The 8348-nt window shown below is 36.9% G+C and overlaps 1 long non-coding RNA gene across 1 annotated transcript; it reads left to right on the forward strand.

Annotated features, from left to right (window-relative positions):
- The first annotated feature begins 2819 nt into the window (after positions 1-2819).
- LOC127495661 (uncharacterized) lies at positions 2820-5130 on the forward strand. The gene is made up of 2 exons (XR_007925159.1): positions 2820-3055; positions 3336-5130. It is a non-coding gene; the product is annotated as an uncharacterized LOC127495661 (long non-coding RNA).
- Positions 5131-8348: the final 3218 nt, after the last annotated feature.

An 8348-nucleotide genomic window follows, 5' to 3' on the forward strand; every position in this document is an offset into this window, starting at 1 on the left:
CATTTCAACATTTACTCTCCCAATTCAGCCCGGTGCAAAGCATGATGGGAAGTGAAAGTCCTGTTTGATTGGATTACTTGACTGAAACATGTTATTTCAAAATGAAAACATCAAGTGAGTTCTAGTAACCATTTCAAGTCAATTTAACATAAAGCAATCACATTTGAACCAGAAACAATATATATATACATACATATATATATATATATATATATATATACACACAGTGTATATCAATATCGATATCCAAGTAATACATGTGTCTTCTTTGAAACACAACGTTAATCTGAAGTTAAACCTGCCTCCTGGTAGGTTTAATTTAAGCCTCAATTTAGTCCTGGAGTAGCTCTAGTCTTCCTCCAGGAAATCAGTTTATTAAACTCTGGACTAGACTAAGTCTAGGACTATTTTAAACCAAGACAGAGAAAGCAGATTTCTGTTAATCTGGGCCATTTTACTCTAGGACTAGGTTTAATCTCAGTCTGGGAAACCGCCCCAATGAATTTCACATAATTCTCAATTAAAGTCGGCATGAAAGTTACAATAGTCTTTTCTTCCTGTTGTGACGCACATCTGAGTGAAACAGCTTCTCGAAAAAAATGTCTTGTGCCACTAAAAAAGTAGAGAATAGGTGTTGTGTTCGAAATTGCAAAATTGCACTATTTGAGGAAGCAGCCATTTGGTGTCTGAAACCATAGTGGATGTTGTCGAGTGCTCTCAATCAATCCCATAATGCACTGCAATAACGAGTGTACAACGATGTAAACTCAACAGATAGAGAACACCCATAATGCACTGTGAGGGTCACGGCGAATTAATTCCTGTATCGCCAGAAAATGGGAGATATATCCAGCTGCAGAACCAAAGTGCCGGCAGTTTCAGAGCAGCAGCCACAGGATGGAAGTGATGGGTGGAGCTTATATAGTTAATAGAGTTGCACTACCCATACAATTTTCTTTTATTAAATATGAGCCATTTTTACACAGATTTTGATCAGAATGATATCTATAAGTACAACTCTATTAGCTATATAAGCTCCACCTCTCACTTCCATCCTGTGGTTGCTGGTCTGAAACTGCTGGTGCTGCGGTTTTGCAGCTGGATACCATTGGAAGATGGCGCCCACAGCTGAATCATCCATCCATCCATTTTCCAAAATGCTGCACAATGTGGGTACAGCATAATATCATACAGGTATACATTTTATTTTAATTGATTATTAAAGGGTTAGTTCACCCAAAAATGAACATTCTGTCATTAATTACTCACCCTCATGTCGTTCCACACCCGTAAGGCCTTCGTTCATCTCCAGAACACAAATTAACATATTTTTGATAAAAACCGATGACTCAGTGAGGCCTACATTGCCAGCAAGATAATTAACACTTTCAGATGCCCAGAAAAGTAGACAGTTAATGTGACTACAATGGTTCAACCTTAATGTTATAAAGCGACGAGAATACTTTTTGCAAATTTGTTACGAATCTTTTCTTTCGAATCAGTGGTTTGAAGCGTGTATCAAACTGCCAAAGTCATATGATTTCAGTAAATGAGGCTTTGTTACGTCATAAGTATTTCGAAATTTCAACGGTTCACCACTGGGGGGCGTGACTTTGGCAGTTTGATACATGCTCCGAACCACTGATTCGAAACAAAAGATTCGTAAAGCTTCGAAGCTTCATGAAGCAGTGTTTTGAAATTGGCCATCACTAGATATTATCGAATAAAGTCGTTATTTTGTTTTTTTTGGCAAAAAGTATTCTTGTCACTTTATAACATTAAGATTGAACCACTGTACTCACATGAACTGTTTTAAATATGTCTTTAGTAGCTTTCTGGGCATCTGAAAGTGTTAATTATCTTGCTGTCAATGGAGGCCTCACTGAGCCATCGGATTTTATCAAAAATATCTTAATTTGTGTTCCAAAGATGAACAAAGGTCTTACGGTTCTCGAACGACATGAGGGTGAGTAATTAATGACAGAATTTTCATTTTTGGCTGAACTAACCCTTTAAATTGTTCAATTAAGGTGTATACATAGTTTCCATGACAGAGTTCAAGATAAATATTTTAATTACTACTAGAGCTGCCAGTTAGCTTAGTGCCAAATGATTTTTAAACAGCAAGCACAAACTACACAAAAGCTACATACAATTACAGAAGACACAAAAGGTTTGATTTTACTGTGCATGTTCTTTAGTAAAGCAAAAGTAGGCTATACCGTCTAAAATGTGAGTTAATTAATTTTAATTCTTGATTATTTACCTGTTGAATAAAACATATATCATACTAACATTTGTGTTGTTGGTCTTAAAGGAACACTCCACTTTTTTTGAAAATAGGCTCATTTTCCAACTCCCATAGAGTTAAACAGTTGAGTTTTACCGTTTTCGAATCCATTCAGCCGATCTCCGGGTCTGGCGGTAGCACTTTTAGCATAGCTTAGCATAGTTCATTGAATCTGATTAAACCGTTAGCATCTCACTCAAAAATGACCAAAGAGTTTCAATATTTTTCCTATTTAAAACTTGACTCTTCTGTAGTTACATCGTGTACTAAGACCGACGGAAAATAAAAAGTTGTGATTTTCTAGGCCGATATGACTAGGAACTATACTGTCATTCCGCCGTAATGATCAAGGAACTTTGCTGCCGTACCATGGCTGCAGCAGGCGCAATAATATTACGCAGCGTCTCTCACAAATGTCTCCATGGTTGCAAGGCACGCTCCCTGTGCAAGCAGGAGGTCACAGGCGCTGCGTAATATTGCGCAGAGTTGCGTAATAATATTGCAAAGTTCCTTGATTATTACGCCGGAATGAGAGTATAGTTCCTAGCCATATCGGCTTAGAAAATCACAACTTTTTATTTTCCGTCGGTCTTAGTACACGATGTAACTACAGAAGAGTCAAGTTTTAAATAGGAAAAATATTGAAACTCTTTGGTCATTTTTGAGTGAGATGCTAACGGTTTAATCAGATTCAATGAACTATGCTAAGCTATGCTAAAAGTGCTACCGCCAGACCCGGAGATCGGCTGAATGGATTCGAAAACGGTAAAACTCAACTGTTTAACTCTATGGGAGTTGGAAAATGAGCCTATTTTCAAAAAAAGTGGAGTGTTCCTTTAAATAGGTCAATATAAAACCAACCTTGATTACATTAGCGAAAATAGCAGTAGAGAGATTTTTGATTAAAGTTAATGAAAACAAACTTTTTTTCTTTAGAATAGCATGCACTTATAAATTGATCACAATAAAACGATTGATGTTTATTTACATTAGGTGCATTTTGATGTCATGTTTTCTTTTCCACATATGTTTGGTGGGACCAAAGGAGGATCATGAACTTGTGTCATACATTCACTGACAGATGGAGTGGAAACAGGAGAGATAAGAGTAATGTCTGACAGCACTGCAGAGGATTCTTTCATTGTAGTACTCCACGTTTCAACTCAGCCATCAGCTGTCTGTCTTCTCCCTGGCCCACTCTCAACTATACTCATGAGTGACTGGAGGGATCCTCTGAAATCTGCCTTTGCTTTTAAGATCTAAAATAAAATGTCAGATTCTCTCCCACTGACCCGGTATAAAGCTGAGTGTGCTTTAAGTGAGACACAACATTCATATAGACAGAGACAGATTTTTCCCACTCATCTTGAGAATGTTTAACTGACAGAGAGTAAATGAGCCCATTTGTTTCAAGTGTATGAGATGGTCTGAACTAATGAAGGGGTATAGAGTGCAGAAAAACTGCACTGATCAAACAATATATAATACTAAGACAACTGTCCACAAAGTACAGAAAGAGAATTCTTTTCACTTCAGATGTTCTTTTGTGACCATCTTTATTTGCTCAAGCACGCTTTTGACGGATTTTGGGGAAAAAAAGAAAGAAAAGAAACTGTACCACATCATGGAGCCAGAGGAATGAATACAGAACTATGTGACTCCAGGCAGATAATGCAGAAATCATCAGTATATCAAACGAATGCAAAAGAAACGGCAACCTCAAACCAAAGTGCCCAGCAAGTGCTCTTCTTTTTTTGCTTGAACTCTCTCTCTCTCAGACTTTTCAGCCCTCAAGACTAGCCAAACCAATGTGACTGCATTGATCTGCACAGAGGCGTCTTTGCTTGTCACTGCCCAGCACACTCGCAGCTGACTATAGTCCCCCACTAGGACTCAAGTTAAAGGAATAGTTCCGGATCAAACAATCTTCAACCATTTCAACCATCCGGTTCAATCAATCTTCAACTATCCCTTTATGCCTCAGCAGTTCTGATGTACAATTAAACTGTATGAATGCAGGGGACTGCTACATAATCAAATGTCTGTAGAGAAGCCTGCAGAGCTGTTTTAAAGCACTGTTTACTGAAGTCCACAGACGCTAAGAGCTTTTCTGAATGGTGTAACCACTGCGGCAGGCAGTCAAGAAAATGGAGCGAAGAAAAAACTTCCATTGAATCAGTCTGCCAGTTAGAGTGTATTGTCAATATGTCAATGATTATATTCCAGGGGTTTTTAAACTTTTTGAAAAGGCAACTGTATTTTCTTGTATAATTAACCTTTTTTTTTAAAACAAATTAATAAATTAATAATTATACTGTAAATGTTTTATATTGTCACGTTTGGTTTTGGTTATCACATTTATTCTTTTATTTTGTATTGTCACAGTTATGTTTCCTGTTTCTCATGTGATTCCCTTGTTTATGTGTCATGTTCTGATTGGTTGTTTTGGTCATGTGTTTCTCAGTTCTGTTTTCTAATTGGTTCATTGTTTCATTGTGTTCAGGTGTTTCTTGCTTTGCTCATTAGTCTCTGTGTACATATAGCCCTCATGTTACCATTGACTTTTGTTTCCTGTAACTGCTGTTGGTGAGTTTACAGTCAAGTTCAGGGCCAGGTCTCTGTTTATGTTTATGTTTATGTTTATTTCCAAGCCATATTTTTACGTTTAGTTCCTTAAGTTTACGTTTAAGTTTCTGTTTCACATCAATAAGCCGCACTTGAGTTCATCCAACTCGCCCTCAGTGATCATTTGTTACATATATATATATATATTACATTTCAATAATACTTATATTAATACTTATATATTATAATTCAATAATAAATGATTTTTAATATTATATTTTCATTTTTATTATTTTTACAGCTTTAATATTGTCATTGTTTCATTATGTCAGTTGTATAAGCCTTTTTATTTCTTAATGTTAAAAACTTTTAATATCAAATTGGATAAATGTGTTAAAAATGATTGTTAAAAAACATTTAAAGGGGTGGTTGACTATGATTTCACTTTTTTAACTTTAGTTAGTGTGTAATGTTGCTGTTTGATCATAAAGAACATCTACAACGTTACGACGCTCAAAGTTCAATGCAAAGGAAGATATTTTCTTTGAAAGAATTCAGGACTACAGCAAACAGCTGGTAGGAACTACAATGAGCTTCTTCCTGTGTTGGTGACATCACTAACCATAAAATTTACATAAACCCCACCCCCGAAAACACACAACAAAGGGGGTGAGGCCATGTTGGGCTGCTTTAGAGAAGAGGAAGAGTTGTTGTAGTAGAGTGTTGTTGCTATGCCGTCATTTTACGCCGGACTGCTTCACAAACGAGGCTCAATTCAACACTGGATTTAGACAAAAGATTAACATGACGGCACATGCTAGTCAATGAGCTGATTCAACTCCACAGCAACTACATCAGTTTATCCACTAACCATTCAGAAATGTCCAGATGCATTCTAAAAGTTGTAACTTCTTCCTCAGTCTCTCCATCAGTGTCCGACTCCGACTTGAACAATGTGAGTCTAAATACCATTACTGACAATCATCATTTTGGCTGCGTGAGATTCTCCAGTTTTGTTGTTGTTGAGCAACCGAAGCGCAAGCTGTTAAAGCTCCGCCCTCTTCTGGAAAAAGGCCGGGAGCAGCAGCTCATTTGCATTTAAAGGGTTAGTTCACCCAAAAATGAAAATTCTGTCATTAATTACTCACCCTCATATCGTTCTACACCCGTAAGACATTCGTTAATCTTCGGAACACAAATTAAGATATTGTTGATGAAATCCGATGGCTCAGTGAGGCCTCTTTGAGAGCAAAGCCATTCAAACTCTCGAGGTCCATAAAGGTACTAAAAACATATTTAAAACAGTTACTGTGAGTTCAGTGGTTCTATCTTAATACTATAAAGCGACTAGAATACTTTTTGTGCACCAAAAAAAAAAAAAATCACAACTTTTCAACAATATCTATATGGGCCGATTTCAAAACACTGCTTTAGAGCTTTATGAATTGAAATCTGTGAATAGGAGCGCCAAAGTCACGTGGGCTGCGTCCGAAAACTGGAAAATGCTGTCTTTGGAGGACACATTTCAAGGTAGGAAGGCATCAAGGCAATCCAATCCAATGTTAGCTTCACTTCCTGTCTCATGAGATACCTTCATCTGATCGATTTCTGAAGGCAGCATAAATGTATCCTACGCTGCCTTTGATATCCCATAATCCTGTGCGTTCCATTCTGTGTCAGTTGAGCTAGAAAAATAAAGATGGCATCCGAAAGTTGCGTTTGCTGGACAGTTTGTGTGTAAATGTACGTTTTTGACCAACATTTTCCAAGTTTGATGTCATTTCTAGCGAGAAACTGCTACTGTAGTAATGAAATATTTGTTTAGTTCTCACCAAAGCTTGCGCTATTTTGCTGTAGATCATTAAACTGTTACGCTGCCTCAGAAGTCTGTCTGAAATCAGTTTCGTGAGGTGCCTTTCAAGTCATTGCCTAATAAGGCAGCGAGGCAGCAAGTCAGCTGCCTAGGTTTTCAGATGCAGCCGTGATTTCAGCAGTTTAGCCGTTTGATAGGAGATCCGAATTACTAATTCAAAACAAAAGATTCATAAAGCTCAGAAGCTGTTGAAAAGTGAACAAAGGTCTTAAGGGTGAGGAACGACATGAGGGTGAGTAATAAATTACATTATTTTCACTTTTGGGTGAACTAACCCTTTAAAGGTACATGCACAAAAATGGCGTGATTTTGCTCACACCCAAATAGGGGCAATTTTGACAAGCTATAATAAATGATCTGTGGGGTATTTTGAGCTAAAACTCTGTGTAATAACTAAAATAATGTTTATATATCATATTTTCTGGCTAGTTTAGTTAGTTTTTTTATAATAGGTATACCATACTTTAACCCAAACTGAATAATTAAAAACAAGTTTAAATGAGTAAATCATCTATAAATATTTTTTAATATTAATTTTCTTTCCTGACATACTTCAATTCTTGTTAAAACACACAAGATATGCTTATCCTGTGCATTCTGAGCACTTTTTGTGTGAAATCATATTTATTTTGTCCATCAAAGGTGTACTTTCACTTTAATTGAGCGTTAGCAGCGCAGCAAAAATAGACCCAGCGCCGAAACGATTGCGGGCATAATAGGTCGCCATTAAAACTCATTACCTTTTTTTTTTTTTTAACTCAAATATTCCAGCATCCCCTTGCATCCCTGGGGCCTCATTTATAAAGCGTGCGTACGCACGGATTTGATCTTAGATTGTGCGTACGCTTAAATCCACGCCAACGCTCATATTTATAAAAACGGTCTTTGACGTGGAAAAGTGCTTAGCGTCACGTCAGGGTCTGAGCAGACGTACACACTTTTCCTGGTCAGATTACTGCAGGTTTTGGAAATCTAAGCTATTCTTGCTGCTCGCCAAGGATTTGGACGATGACTGTTGATCTTTTATATGTAAATGACATTAATTAGGTGTCGTTTAAAACGCGGAGAACTGAAAGCATTTAGCTGCGCGCAAGTTAAAGATTATTTGCGATTTATAGATTTCAAATCTGAAAGAGAGGCGTACGCTCGTTTTCTGTGTGTACGTTCATTCTATGAATCACACGTACGCACATCTGGACCCCTGGATCCCATTTTGAAAACCCTTGTCCTTTGATAATATTGTTTCCTCTTATTCCAAAAGCAAGATTATGTCTGAACAAAATTCTTATATTTTCTGATTTTAAAAGTACTGTTGCTCTTGTACAAGGATATTACCTTTCATTCAACATCCATTAAAAAAAAAAAAGCTCAGTTAAATTCAAATTAAAGTTAAACACATACCATCTGCAATATCTGCATATACAAAGCAACATCTAGAAATATCAAAAGTTGAGCTATACGACTTCAAAGTTAGGTTTTAAGGAGAATGTAGACGTGCCAGTGATATGACACACCTTTGATGTTCTGCCTTTGTATTATGTTTCTTTTATGATTTATCTCACTTCCCAAACTCTTCACCTGCTTCGTGAAAAGAAACAAAACCTCTTGACAAACACATTT

Source organism: Ctenopharyngodon idella, chromosome 15, assembly GCF_019924925.1.
Source record: "Ctenopharyngodon idella isolate HZGC_01 chromosome 15, HZGC01, whole genome shotgun sequence".
In the NCBI taxonomy this organism is placed as follows: Eukaryota; Metazoa; Chordata; class Actinopteri; order Cypriniformes; family Xenocyprididae; genus Ctenopharyngodon; species Ctenopharyngodon idella.